The 15,758-nt window shown below is 36.8% G+C and overlaps 1 protein-coding gene across 2 annotated transcripts in view; it reads left to right on the plus strand.

Moving 5' to 3' along the window:
• Positions 1-15,758, plus strand: part of arhgap46b (Rho GTPase activating protein 46b) — a 126,198-nt gene that overhangs the window by 70,351 nt on the left and 40,089 nt on the right. Inside the window, exon 1 of one of the 2 annotated variants that reach the window (XM_007250755.4) lies at positions 13,928-14,413. The exons of the other annotated variant lie outside the window; for it this stretch is intronic. The gene's annotated coding sequence lies outside the window, so the exon portion shown is untranslated. Of the gene's footprint in view, positions 1-13,927; positions 14,414-15,758 lie in introns of those variants that run through there. 2 annotated transcript variants of the gene reach the window in all.

Here is a 15,758-nt window from a genome sequence, read left to right on the forward strand (position 1 = left end):
TGCGAGTCTTAGTGGATACGGTGCATGTTCATATCTCAGAGCAGTAAGCAAAACAGGACAAATCTGTTGCTCACTTGTCATGGGAAAGGCAAGAGTAGCTCCTACCAAAGTAATGACTGTTCCCAGACTTGAATTGTCATCGGCTGTGACTTCAGTCCGCAATGGAGATGTTGTCAAAAGAGAGCTTGAGATTGAAAACCTTCAAGAGTACTACTGGACTGACTCAAGGGTGGTCCTTGGCTATGTAAACAATGACGCCAAGAGATTTCACACATTTGTAGCCAATCGGATTCAACGAATAAAATCTAGCACAAAGCCTGAACAGTGGCAGCATGTCAGATCTGAAAACAACCCAGCTGATTATGCCTCAAGAGGGCTGAATGCAGTTCAGTTGAAAGAGTCGGACTGGTTTAAAGGACCTGACTTTCTATGGCAGGAGAATCTTCCATGTAAGGAGAAAATGGTGGGAGAAGTTGATGTGACAGACCCTGAGCTTCGCAAAGTGCATGTTCACACGCTAAAATCAAAAGAGGTGAATTCTGTGCTGACTCGCCTGGCCAAATATTCTGATTGGTCCAGAGCAGTAAGAGCTGTCGCCAGGCTCAAGAGATTTGTCCGAGAGTTCAAGAAACTTCAGCTTAGAACAAATGAAGCAACTAGCCTTGAGGAAAGAAAGGAAGCGGAAATGTTCATTATCAAGCTGGTGCAAGAAAATGCCTTTGCTGAAGAAATTCAGAAATTCAAGCTAAATAAAGCAGACACACTGAACAGGCGTAACAGTTTACGTCAGTTAAACGCCTTCTTGGACAAGAATAATGTCCTCAGGGTGGGAGGACGGCTTTCCCGATCGGCTCTGCACTATGATGTAAAACATCCAATAATTCTTCCTAAGAAATCTCATGTATCAACTTTGCTCGTCAAACATCATCATGAGCGTGTATGCCATCAAGGAAGAGGCATGACCATGAATGAGCTGCGTGCAAATGGAATATGGATCTTAGGATGTGGAAAGGTAGTCTCATCACACATATACAAGTGTGTGAAATGTAGAAGATACAGAAGAACTACAGAAGTCCAACAAATGGCAGATTTGCCAAAAGAGAGGACAGAGACATCCCCTCCTTTTACTTATTGTGGTATTGATTGTTTTGGGCCCTTTATAGTAAAGGAAGGAAGAAAGGAATTGAAACGATATGGCCTATTGTTCACCTGCTTGTGTTCAAGAGCAGTACATATAGAAACAATAGATGACTTAACAACAGATGCATTCATGAATGCACTTCGGACATTTGTAGCTATCAGAGGACCTGTACGGCAATTAAGGTGTGACCAGGGAACAAATTTTATGGGTGCTAGGAAGGAGTTTTCTGAGTTGCTCAAGGGAATGGATCAAGAACGTCAACGAGCACTCGGTTGTGAATTTGTGGTCAATGTTCCATCAGCGAGTCACATGGGTGGAGTCTGGGAGCGCCAAATTCGAACAATTAGAAGCATCCTGTCTGCCATCCTCGACAAGTCTGTAGGCAGACTCGACACCACAACTTTGAGGACATTCCTTTATGAAACAATGGCTATAATCAACAGCAGGCCACTAAGTGTTGAACATCTTCATGATGCTACTGGTCCAGAACCACTCACCCCCAACCACATACTAACCATGAAATCCTCGATCATTCTGCCACCTCCTGGACAGTTCTGCAAAGAAGACCTCTATCTGCGCAAACGATGGAGAAGAGTGCAGTTCTTGGCCAATGAATTCTGGCAAAGATGGAAAAGAGAATACCTGTTAAACCTCCAACAACGACAAAAATGGCAAGGAACCTCACGAAATTCACAAGTAGGCGACATTGTGATTCTTCGAGATGACAGCAGACCTAGAAATGAATGGAAGCTGGCCAGGGTTGTAGAAGTTTACCCTAGTTCAGATGGCATGATACGAAAGCTAAAATTACTACTGACTGACACTACACTTGAGAAGGGAAAACCACTCACTAGGTCATTTTACATTGAAAGACCCATTCACAAGGTAGTTACACTACTTGAGGCAACTTAAGTCACTATAAAGGGTTACATGCATTCAGGTTCATATCTTTACTCAAACTTGTCATTAACATTTCTGTAAAAGAAAGAAGAAAATCTCACATTTTAAGTTAATGAGTGATTTTGGTGGGAGTGTAAGTGCTGATGTTGATGCATAAAGCATTCCATTTATTTTCATTAAGTAAATAATTAATAAATAATATGCTCAGTGTTTAATGTTAGATTAAAATTACATTGATTTAATATACTGTAAATTCATTGTTTTTTGGTGTTTAAAATACTGTGTAAAGGGTGGCACGCATCTCGCGAGAATGTTTGGCGGATATGAGATCTGACTTTACTTTAGTAGCAGGCTAGCTAATATCTCGAGACTCTGCTAGCTCACAAGAAATACAAGCACCGACGTCTGCAGTACATACGGACTGTAAAAAGGAACTTTCAAAGACTCAAGAACCTCTTTCCTCAACAAGCAGCCAACGAGGTATTTTGTTTGTAGTATTTAAGTTCATTTTGACCATGTATTATGTACCTTTGTTGATATTATTTTACTGTTTTCGTTTACAAATACAGTTCTCACGGCGTGACTAAGTTACTGTGTGGCACCCAAGCTAAAAGACGTGTCCAATAAAGAAACGCCCGTTTGGAAGAACTGACCTGCGTCTGTGTTGTTGTGGAGAGAGCTATAGTTACCACCACACAAAGATTTTAGATTTTAGATTTTCACATTTTAAAATTACTTTGAATACAATCTTCCATAGAGGTATTTTCAAAATGTTATTTTAGAAATGTTTTTAGTGTTTATTTATGTTTTACTCTTTTATATGATTAGTTTTATTTATTCATCTGTAGTTGCATTTTATTAGTTTTATTACTTTAGATTTTTTTTACATATGATTTTATGATTCCTACTCTTAAATTATTTTTTTTACCTTATTTGTTTTATATCTTTTTTATAATATCTTATATATCTTCTAATATATCTTATATATCTCTAAAATGCAGTTTTTTATTATTATTATTATTATTATTATTTTCTTTTTTTTCTTTTTTCAATCCTTTCCCTATGTAATTGCTTGGGTACATTGTAAATGAGGGCCATCCTCAATGTACTCCGTGTTTAAATAAAGGTTGAAAGATTGATTAACGATTGATCTTAGATTTACTTATATTTATATCTTATATTCCCTCATTCTGTGTATGTTTTTAAATAATATTAATGTTAAAGGACCAATCAGAAATAAATGTGAGTTAGTGTGCAAAATGGCTACAGGAGTCCAATTTTCAAACACTGGCTAGAGTTTTCTGATCCTCCACAGACACAAAGTTCTCGTGGGTTGCCAGGACCCTTATTTTAAAGTAGTACAGAATTATACTATAGCAAATTGCAAAAAAAAAAATAAAATAAATACAAACATACGTTTTATGACAACATGAACATTTACTTATTTGTAACATATATTATTTCATAACATTAAATATTGTATCACCTTGTATTTTAATATATATTGCATTATTATTATTATTTTTATATATGTTTTTGTTTGCATACATTGTATATGTGCTTGGTTATGTTTTTTTTTTTTCTTAACATATTTTTTTGTATATTATCTCAGATCTTTTTTTTTTTCATTATATTTAGCATTATAATTTACTGCAGAGCCCTTTACATTTAAATATACTCCATATATTCACTGCAGTCAGTCGTGGGTCTTAAAGAAAGCAGTGTTTCCTGGAGAGAAGAACTCTAGCCTCTGGCTCAGCTGCGGTCTCGGCCTCAGTTCTTGGGCTAATTGAAACTCCCTGACTGCTAACCCAATTCAGAACAGCCGTGTTCAAATCGAGTTAGCTTCACTTTCCAAAGCTCCTTAACTTTATTTGCCTCCCCCTCATTTGCCTCCTCAGAATTCCACATCTTCAAAAGAGTTTTTCCCCTCTCATTTTCGCAGTATCGCAGAATACACCCACCCACCCACTCGGGATTATCAAGCCTGTGTCTTTGTGTTCAGAGGAATATGATGTTTAAACACTACTGAGGGCTTTCGATCCATTTTAGCAATGAAAACAGTATTGATGATGAGCAGCTGAGCCCTTCACACCCCCAATCTTTGAACAGATCTGTGTGTTTTGGAAGTTCATGGCAGAATGAGACGAGTGGCACTAAGCGGTACCGAGTGGATAGGGAACAGAGCTGCCTGCCATATGGAGCACAGCCTTTTTTCAGGCTCATATTCCACACATCAGGTCAATAAGGTCAGCATTGGGTGCAAAGGTCAAAAGATTTGATCCACAGAAGTGAGCAGAGGACGCGATATTGATATTCCCACATGTGGTCTCTCTCTCACACACACACACACACACACACACAAAAAAAAAACACTTCTTTCTTCTTTCGGTATCTCATAACAGAGAAACGAGTGCACCACCTCCTACTCTTCTACATTTTCACTTTCACACTTTCACTCCAAATCTTCTCGGTATTCCAAAATCCAAGGATTCCAAAGTCAATTTCAAATTCCCTGCTCAATTTTCTTGATAAATCCTTTTGGGATGCCCCAACCCATACCCCCCCCCCCTCTCTCTCTTTCTCTCTCTCTCTCTTTGTGTCTCTCTGTCTAAATAAAGCATAGAGTAAGTATGGGTGGGTGTGTATAATGAAAGCCCTCTGTTACAAGCGTTCAGCTGTGCTGGGTGTGTTTACGGTCATGCAAGAGGCCGGGGTGTGTTGGTATGGGGTGTGTGTGGTCAGTGAGTTTGGAATCAGTGGTTATGATGATGATGATGATGATGATGATTATGATCACTACTCCCGTGGTCCACTCACAGTATCAAGCGGTCCGTCCAACAATAACACCTCCACTGTTCCGACCCTCGTGACACTGAGCTGTGTGTGGCGTGTGTGTTCGCTTTTGTCTACAGGCTAAAAAGAATTCAAATGAGAGAGAGAATGAGGAAAAGAGAGAAAGCGAGAGAGAGAGTAGAAAATAAAAGAGACATGTGACTATGACCTGCCTATTACATACACACACACACACAAACACAAACGCACAGACAAAACATGCATTGTCACACGTGCTGTACTCTGTATCTTCTCTTCACTAAGATAGGCTACTCTAACCAAAGGCTTCAAAGGCCTAAATGCCACATCACACTTTCCCACATCATCCCTGTTGGGTGAAATAGACCTAATTTCAGATTCTGGGTTACATAAGCTACATTAACACAGCAGAATCCAGTGTTCTCACAAGATGTGATGTTGTTTAGGCTGTTCAAACACTCTTTGTAATCTGACATTCCAACAGTTTGTGCACCTATACTGCGTATATGACACATTAACAAAAGAGAAATGCTTCACGTGAAGTTTCGGTTTCATCTTTTTTTTTGTATTAAATGAGCTGCCAAGGAGAGCCAGTGGCTCATCACACATTATGAGTATTCTAGCGCATTGTAAATAAAACACATATTTTTGTTTGTGTAGTTGGTTTCTTTATACTTCACTTAAAGCTTTTTATTTATTTTTGACACTTGCATGATCACTGTATCCAAAATTGCATATAATTTAGGGCTGCAAGGATTAGTTGGCGTAAACAACAGCGTTGACTATAAAAAATGTTAATGTTAATGTTAATGTCTGATAGAGCGAGAGAGAGAGAGAGCACACGCCAAAAAAAAAGTTCGAGAGAGGAAGACACACACACATAGTGACAGAGTGAGCATCCTGATTGGCCTCTCCTCATGCTTAGTTGGCCAGTGAGGTTTCAGTGTGGATGGGACTTGCAGTGTGTGAGAGAGCGATGGAGAATAGGGCTGTGCGATACTTTTTGTATCGATCCAATACCAAGTAAATACAGGGCCAGTATTGCTGATACCAATACCGATACTTTTTACTAATACCTTTTACTTTTGTGTAGGGGAAAGCAATGTATCATATTTTTTTAAATCAATGCATCATCAATATGCAAATTTGAATTAAAACTTATTTAACTAAAAAAAAATTTAAAATATATATATATTTAATTGATTTAATATTTTGTAAGTTTTCCTTGAGCATGAGTGAAGTGAGAGAAGAGCATTGTTGTAAGGCCAGTCGGTTGCTCTGTAAATGCCTGAAGTTGTACCAAAGAAAAACTGAAATTTGAGAATCGATCTCATCACACAAGTATCGATCAATACCCAATACCAACATTAGTATCGATACTATAAATATTTTAAATCGATCTGCCCACCTCTAGTGGAGAAAAGGCTCGGAGGTGCGCGTACAGTGTAATAGCATCTCTCTGTCCATTAAACCCAAACAAACACATTTTACTGCACAATACTCTACAGTCTGTCTTTACTAGTTCTGTACAGTTTAAACACTGACTTCTATATTACCCGTGGTGAGTTAAACTGCTGCAGAGAGCTGCTGAGGTGAATTTAAACTGGATTCACTCCTTCATTAACATTACTAACAGTAGTTAAACTAATGTTAGCTGGCTAAGTGTTTGGAAAAAAAATTGCTCTTTTTCTCTTTCATTAAAATTAAGTTATATGTTATAGTAACTACAGACTTTAATAAATAAAACAACTTTTTTTTCTTAGACAAACAATCATTTGTGGGAAGAATCTCTATTAAAAAAAGTAAGAAAAAAAAGTAAAAAAAAAAAAAAAAAAAAAAACATACAAGTATCCTAGAATCTCCTGAAAATAACATCCAGCCTGTGTGAATGTTTCCTATCATATATTTTGTATTTTTAAGGTTAGTAAAGTTACATTAATCTATCAAAATGTACTGCAAAAATGGTCTTGAGGCCTAAATGTTTAGCATGACAAAAGAAAATCGTGACTAATCAACTAATCAAACAAATGATCTGCAAATTAGTTGGCTACTAAAATAGTGATATGATTAAATTGTATGAAATGTTTTTATATGTTTTTCATGTTACACAACATGTCTAAACTTACTTAAAACTTTTTTTACCTCACAGTACACTTTCATAATTTTTTTATTTAGTTTTAACCCAACCTCATGCCTTTTCTTCCAGAATACTTTTTCTCACAGTCCAGAGCTTGTAAATTTTTTTTTCCCCATCTCATTCCTTTGTCCCTCTCCTTCCTCATACCTTTATCTCTTTTTTTCCCCTCCCAAACCTCATAGTTGCCCCCTTAGCTCATTACAGAGGCCAGTGTGCAGCCCCTCACAGCTGCGCAAGAATATGAGCTTTTCCCTCTGGGATTAGGCCATGGGGATTTGACCCGCGGCGGTTGATTGCTACAGTTTGTTTCTTCCATATTTGTAGACAGATTTTGATCTTTTTTTTCACATCTTAAGATTTTGTGGTTTATTTGCAGGAGTGGGGGTTCAGATAGATGTTTGTATTGTTTTATGCCTTTTGCTTAACAGACATTAAATCAGTAGTCATAAACTATTATAGGTCAAATGCAACACGAAGTGTGTGAGTGTGTGTGTTTGGTTTGACTGCTGAACTTAATGACTTTGAACTTAAAGCACTCCTGATCATCAAAGCTTAGCTGGAGGATTTGAAACAGTCCGAAGCGCCCATGTGCCCTAATGGATTTTCACCCTTTTTAGCTGTTATAATACATCGTGGAGGTCATCCTTCATTACTGGCTCTGTGATTGAACTATAGCTAATCTACTCTTGCACACTATTACTGTCTCACTCAGCCCCCCAACCCCATCCTCCATTGCTCTGCCTTCCCTCTCTTGTTCTGCAGATGAGTGTTTATTTGACTGAGTTACTCAGTTTCTGGCTGTGGAAGTTTTTGGTTTGGTTTGGCTGGGTAGTGTCCATTAACAAAGTGAAGATTGTAGTCTTAAGCTGTTGAAGTTTATTTAGAGGCCTGGTATGTGGTCACACTTGCTAAATCTGAGCAGGATGGAAAGTTCACAGGTGTATGTGTGTGTTTGTGTGCATTAAGCAGAGGTTGAAAATACGTACAATATATAATAGTGGTAGTTTTCAAGCTCCATTATGAAGCTTTATTTAAACAAGATAATTATAGTGCAATCCATTCAGCATTCTGTGGACATGGATGCTATTCAGTAAACTGGCCCACATTTGCACCTGTTTTGATTGGAATCAAGCATGTGTCTTTAATGGAAAGCTTGGCACAAAGTACAACAAATGAACAGTAAGCCACTACAAACTATTTGAGCTGCCACCACTCAAGACAAATTCTTACTTTTTAAGATTGGTTGATTACCTCCAGCTAACAGCAAACTTTTTAGTTCCCCCCCCAAAAATAAATTTGTTTTTTTTTAAAAAATGTGATACATTTTTTTTAGAATTAATTGTGCAAACAAGTTTGAAACCAATTCCACTTTGGTTGAAGGGCAAACTCTGTATTTTTTTGTGGCATTTATTTGTTTTTACATGCATAAGTGACTATGATCTTATGAGTATTAATGCTTTGTTTTTACCAATACTTATATTTGAAATGGAACAGGACTCAAAGGACACAAATACACCTCTTTTTTCATTGTTCAATCAGTTCTATTGTTTTTTCGCTACCTAAAACAAATTTTTGTGGCCAATTTTAAACATTATACAAAAAAATCTGATGCAATAACATCAAAGCAATCAGAGACACAGCAAGTGGTAAAGCAAAGAATAGATGGATTTATAGTTTTGTTTTTTTTAATACATCAAATAATATAAAAATGTCTGTTAAAGCAAACTAAAATTTGTATTTATGCTTCTTGGCTCCTCCTACAGCTAATAATATAGAGTAATTTACTTTTACAACACTGCTGTAAATACAAAACATGCTTTGAGCTCCCCCTCATGGCCCAAAGTGGAAATGATATATAAGATGATATTTTTTAGCAGCATCAGCATAATTTTGAACTTGTTTTAAGATAATATTGCTTGTGTTTTTGTTTGGTATAATAGTTTTAGGCAGATTTTTTGCTGGCACCAATGTGAAACGTGTTGCTGTGCAGCTCGACAGCTTGCTCAAACAACATAAGCGCTCTTACTACCACGCATAAAATTCAAACTTGATTTCTGAATATGCATATCGTCGCTGTCCAATGAAAAGCACTTATCTCCAAAACAGCAACTTTACAGGAGAGGGAAAAAACCTTCTTCAATTTCAATGGAAGTCAATGTAAAAAAAAGTTTATTTCAGGTCATTTTGAAGAGTTTCTATTGGTCTGTTCATCAAGAAATTTTGGCACAGTGTAAGGGACAGTTTGTCTGTTGAAATTATGTAGTAAACAAAAATGGAGATAAGTGTTTTTCATAGGACAGCGACGATATGCTATTTCCTGTTCTTGAAATAATGCTAGATAAGAAGGACTGCTTACTAATGTTTGCCAATTCTGCCTTTGATTAATCATATGATAGCGCATTTGCCATTTTTGCATCATATTTACTCATTGAATCAAGTACATTTTAGCCGTTTTAAATCCAGAGCTTACTTCCTGGCACTCAGAAAGGGAGATGAAGCGCCAATACACACTGTGTTTGTGTTTGAGTATGTGTGTGTGTTTGTGTTTTTTCTCTGCATTAACTCTCCATCAGTCATAAAGCAACTGATGATTGGGTTGCTCTGCTGCTATTTCCTGTTTATTCCTCAAAAACCCCCCCTTTGAACTTTTCCATCAGCCTCTCCCTCAGGACATCCCGACTCAGCACTCAGACCCCGAGCCCCGATTTCCCCAGCAGCCCCCCCTGAGCCCCCATGCTGCAAACACACAGATGCAGTCAACACACTCCAAACACTCTCCAAGGCACATTCACGCCTGGCTGTGTATGTTTGTGTAAGAGTGTGCGAGAGTCTGTGTGTATGAGAAAGTCTGTGGGAGTCTGTGAGTGTGTACCATTACAACTGCTGTGTTATTGAATAAATAAATACAGAAATGTAAACATTATGCTTGAAGATTTATCATTTGGTATTGATTATCGCTATTTCTATCGATGTTAAGGTTTCTAATCTAGTATTCTATTAAATACATTAATTAAATTAAAAAAAGTATTGCAATTGGACTCAACTAAACAATGATCAGCATGGATACAAGGTCAGAGATCAGCCTTCACTTATTTAACCTTCAGTAAAACAGCTGTGAAATGCAAGTTTTTAACATCAAATCTCACAGAGCATTGCTTCCATGCCTGTGCTTCTTTGCTGTTGCCTACATTTACCCTACCCTAACTGTGCTCGGTCGACTAAGCACTAGGGGTGTGCCATATTGTATCATACGCAATAATATACCCAACATTTTTAAATATCAAGAGCAAAAGAAAAATTTGCACTGTTCTCATTTCCCAATATATATTTACTAGAGACTGGTTAAATCTGTCCAGTATCATTCATTTTAATTTAATCCTGGATATATTGAGATATTTGAAGTGTATTATTAGTATCATTTTTTATTTTGTTGCAGTAGTGTATTCTTGAAATCATTTTGTTAATTCAGTGTTTTTTCAGTGGGTTTTTTTTTCATATCACCAAGAGTATCGGCATCGCGAAAATTCCATGAAATATTGTGATATTTTTCTAAAACCATATCACCAACCCCATTCAGCCCCACATTATACAGTGTATAATGTATATATATATATATATATATATATATATATATATATATATATATATATATATATATATAGCAGACACACCAACACACAAGTATAAAAACTCACTATGGTCGAGGCCACACACACTAGAAAGTTTTCATACTTATCTGTCACATATACTCACAGAGAGAAAGAGAGTGTGTGTGTGTGTGTCTCTGTTTTTCAGGGCTTTCTAATCTTCCAGCTTTTGTATTTAGCTTGTTTACGGCCTGTGGACTCCATATTTACTCCCCACTATGAAAAGATTGTTGACATTTGGAGCCGTGAGATAGGAGGCACAATGGGTGGAGACTGACCACAATTTGGAGAGCGAGAGAGAGAGAAAGTGAGCGAGAGACTTTTAAAAGCTATTAGGACAAAATAGGCATTGTGTGTGAAAGAGTGAGCGGGTTAGTCAGAAGGGTGAGAGAGATGGAGAGACCCTTAAAGCAAACAATTGGGTTTGAAAGGGGGATGTTTTTAGACTTGAAAGTGAGACAAAATGAGAAGGAGGAAAAGAGAGAGGGATGGAGTGAGGCGGGAATGATGGTCTTTCCTGAAGAGCTGGGTGTAGTGAAGTGGTAAAAGATGAGAGACCGACAGAGAGGGAGAGATAGAGAGGGAGATAGAGAAGTTGGATGAGTGCCTCTTTGGGACTGAAGTTTCTCATGCATTAGAAAGAGAGAATGCTGGGACAGTCCAGAGGAGTGGCAATACAAGGTCAAGTATGTCTCTTTCTCTCTCTCTCTCTCCCTCTCTCTTTCTCTCTCTCTCTGTGAGTGTGTGTACTTATTTTTGTTCATTTTATGTCATGATTGTAAAAACAGGCATAACTAGACTGTAGATTAACCCACACATCAACTACAACTTACAACTAACAAATAGTAAAATTAAGCGTTTCACTTATACGCTTCTTAGCTAATAAACTGAGCCAATAAACTGTTTAATTTGAGTAATTAGCTTCTTATCTATCACTTTGAGCTAACTAACCTTTAACCAACATGTTTACCCAAAAGTTTCTTAACTAATAGCTAAGCAAAATAGTTTAAGCAGACTTATTTCTTAGCTAGCTAATGAACTGAGTTAACTACAAACCCTCATTTGTTTTTTCTTTAACTACCTGTGTAGCTGAAACGTTTCGATGCTAATAAAATAAGCTAACTGGCTTATGACCAAACTGTTTCGCTAATTTGTTTCTAGCTAACAAAATGGGCTAAATAAGTTTTGACTAACTGTGTAGCTGAAACGTTTCAAAGCTAATAAAATAAGCTAATTGGCTTATGACCAAACTGTTTAAAAATGAGTTAAATACGTTTTGACGAGCTGTGTAGCTGAGAACCTTTCTAACTGGCTTATGACCAAACTGTTTTGCTTAGTATGACCAAATTGTTGTGCTAATTTGTTTCTAGCTAACAAAATGGGCTAAATAAGTTTTGACTAGCTGTGTAGCTGAAACGTTTCTAAGCTAATAAAATAAGCTAACTGTCTTATGACCAAACTTTTTAGCTAATTTGTTTATAGCTAAGAAAAGGAGTTAAATACATTTTGATGAGCTGTGTAGCTGAGAACCTTTCTAACTGGCTTATGACCAAACCATAGACTGTATATAGCTGGACAGAGCATCGTCTCTTAAAAGTGAAGCCACCACAGGTCGGGCGCCCCCTGCTGTTCGGCTGCAGAAAGCTGTGTAACTCCACCCATCCCCATAGGTTTCAATGGCAAAACAGACAACTTTCAATGACGTTTTTTTCTAATATACTGTAATTCTACCTCCATTATTTAAATGCAACAGCTAGTGTAACCTCTGCTTATATTGTCAAATTTTTATATCCCCACAGAATTCGGTTTTTAAAACTTTATTCGGCTCTATTCAAAAAAGGTGTGGTTATGGTAAAAGGGCTGGTTATGGGCGGGACCAATAACAGACCGTCAGCTCCGCTCCGCCCCGCTCTGCAGTCTGTGACCGCGAGGCAGCCCTCAGGGGCGGGGTTATTTAAATGAGTAGGCGTCTCTCCACAGCCTTTCTCCCTCCTCTGGTCTCTACTGCGCAGACTCTGGTCTCTGAATCGCCAAAATGGCGGAAGATTTTGGCTTCATTTTCATTGAATGAATGGGAACGGCGACACGGCGTCCATCTTTATATACAGTCTATGGACCAAACTGTTTTGCTAAGTTGTTTCTAGCTAAGAAAATTAGCCAAATAAAAAGTTGACTAGCAGAGTAGCTCAACATTTCTTAGCTAATAAAATGAGCTAACTGGCTTATGACCAAACTGTTTAACTAATTAGCTTGTTAGCTAGTTAATAAACCAAATAGCTATAAATAGCTGTGTAGCCGGTTTTATAGTTAATAAACTGAGCTAACTAAGTGAAATGTTTCCCAGCTAATAAAATAAGCTAACTGGCCTATGACCAAATTGTTTCACTAATTAGTTTTTTAGCTAACAAAATAGGCTAAATAAGTTTTGACTAGCTGTGTAGCTGAAACATTTCTAAGCTAATAAAATAAGCTCATTGGCTTATGACCAAACTGTTTAGCTTATTTGTTTCTAGCTAAGAAATGAAGTTAAATATGTTTTGACGAGCTGTGTGGCTGAGAACCTTTCTAACTGGTTTATGAACAAACTGTTTTGCTAAGTTGTTTCTAGCTAAGAAAATTAGCTTAATTAAATATTGACTAGCAGAGTAGCAGAAACATTTCTTAGCTAATAAAATTACTATGACCAAACTGTTTAACTAATTAGCTTGTTAGCTAGTTAATAAACCAAATAGCTGTAAACTTACTGTGTAGCCAGTTTTATAGTTAATAAACTGAGCTAACTAGCTTTTAGCCAAACTGTTCAGCAATTTTTTTTATTAATGTATAAATATTTAACAAACAAAAGATTTATAGCTAATAAACTGAGCTAACTAGCTTTTGTCCAAAACTTTTAGCCAGCTAAATAATTTACTGATTATCTGAGCTAAATGGTTTTTGACTAACAAGTGTAGCTGGTTAGCTTCTTATCTAAAAAACTGAGCTAGCTGTTCTACCACCAAACTGTAGCCTATAGCTATTTTTTGTAGGATTTGTAGGTAAATTAAGATAAATAGCGTTTTTTGCCTCGCAATTTATCTAGCTTTTGTTAACGTTTTAGCTTACAGACAAAAATATTTAGTGTATAATTGATTTGGGACCAATTTTAGAGTTAGAAAATGATTTATCTGGACTTTGATTTATGTAATATCTATCTATCTATCTATCTATCTATCTATCTATATATATATATATATATATATATATATATATATATATATAATAAATGTGGGGAATATATAGTATTTTATATAGGTAGTTAAATTGTTGTATAACACACATGAACATAATAATGACTCTATATCTTGGCAAATGTGTTCGTATACGTAGTGTGTGAGTGTGTGTGTCTGTGTGTCTGCTACCGTTAAACAGAAGGAGGGCCAAGACTGCAGCCTTGCCCCCTCCCTCCCTTCCTCTCTCCCTTTCCTCCCTCCTTCTTTCTCTCTCTCTCTCTCTCTCTCTCTCTCTGTCTCACTCTCTTTTTCTTTAGCACTAGGTAATTGAAGAGTATCACAGTGAGAGTAGAAATTAACACTGGACTATTTAAACAGAGCGAACACAGTGGGAGCTGTGTGAGTTAAAAATAGACGCGTTTAGCAAGACGGCTGGCCACTTTAGCTCTTTTTTCTTCTGTTTTTCTCTGTTGGACTGACTTGCGGGCATTTCTCACGCCAGCACGGGGCACACTGCAACTCAGCCAGGCCAAGCTCTGTCCCAAGTGCTGTGGGAACACCAGGGGTAAGTGTGTGTGCAATGACTTATATGCACTCTCATCCACACATGTTTTTAGTATGCACATGTTTAAAGTGTGTGTGAAGGCATGATCCATGTGGTTTGTTAAACAGGTGATGGTGTCATTTAATTATATACTATGTTTGTTAGATTTAAAAGAGTAAAATGCTTTTAACAGGATATCTGTGTTTTATGTATGAAAACTGATTCTTTGGGTTCATAGCTGTTGAATTGGTTCTTCTTAAGTTGATTTTTATTGAATCATAACTTGTTGATTAGCTAGTTTAAGTTGATAGTCATTGGATTTATATTTTGTAGGTTAGTTCTTGGTGAACTAACAGTTAATAAGTTGGTACTTGTTGAATGGGTTCTTGTCAAGTTGGTACTTTTTTTAGTTGGTCATTAGGTGCTTAATGAATTGATACTTACTGAGTTGGCACTAGGGGTGGGCGATATGGCCCTAAAATAATATCACAATATTTCATGGTATTTTCACAGTAACGATACTCTTGGCGATATGACAAAAACACTGAATTAAAAAAATATATTAAAAAAATGTCACTACTGCACAATACTAATAATCCACTCCAAATATCTCCATATATCCAGGATTAAAGTATACTGAATGAAACTGGACAGATATAATCTGTCTCTATGAAATATATAATGAGAAATGAGAACAGTGTGAATGTTTCTTTTCCTAAAAACAGCAAAAAAGAAGAATCCTGATGTAATAATTAAGGGTGGGTGATATGTCCCAATATTTCAGTATAATATTGTTTATGATATTGAAAAATATTTTCGATATCTGTAATGTGCCTTCTGAGTGTACTCACTGGTGTGTGTGTGTGTCTTTACTGCACAGATATGCTTAAAGCAGAGATTAAATTCCAACTAATATGTTTTAAATTGGTACATTGAGTTCATAGTTGTTGAGCTAATACATTGAGTTGGCACTTGTTGAATTGGTACTGAGCTATTGAAACTGCCATTAGAGATGCTGAGTTGGTACTTAGAGTTTGTACTTGTTTACTATGTGCTTAATGAATTGGTACTTGTTGAATTGGCACTGTGACTGTGTTGTTGTTGAATTGGTGCTTTTTAAGTAGGTACTTTCTGAGTTGGTAATGTTATAATGTTGATGCAAGTATTCGCTTACCCATCAAAATAATTAAACTCAGGTTCTAATCACTTCCAAGGCCACAGGTGTATAAAAAAACTGTATGTGGCCGTCAGAATAGCTCAAGAATGGTAGAGCATAGAAAGCTTCATGGAATGGGTTTCAATGAACAAAAAATATACAGCTCTGGAAAAAAAATTACGAGACCACTTCAGTTTCTGAATCAGTTTC

This window comes from Astyanax mexicanus, chromosome 13 (genome assembly GCF_023375975.1).
Source record: "Astyanax mexicanus isolate ESR-SI-001 chromosome 13, AstMex3_surface, whole genome shotgun sequence".
In the NCBI taxonomy this organism is placed as follows: domain Eukaryota; kingdom Metazoa; phylum Chordata; class Actinopteri; order Characiformes; family Acestrorhamphidae; genus Astyanax; species Astyanax mexicanus.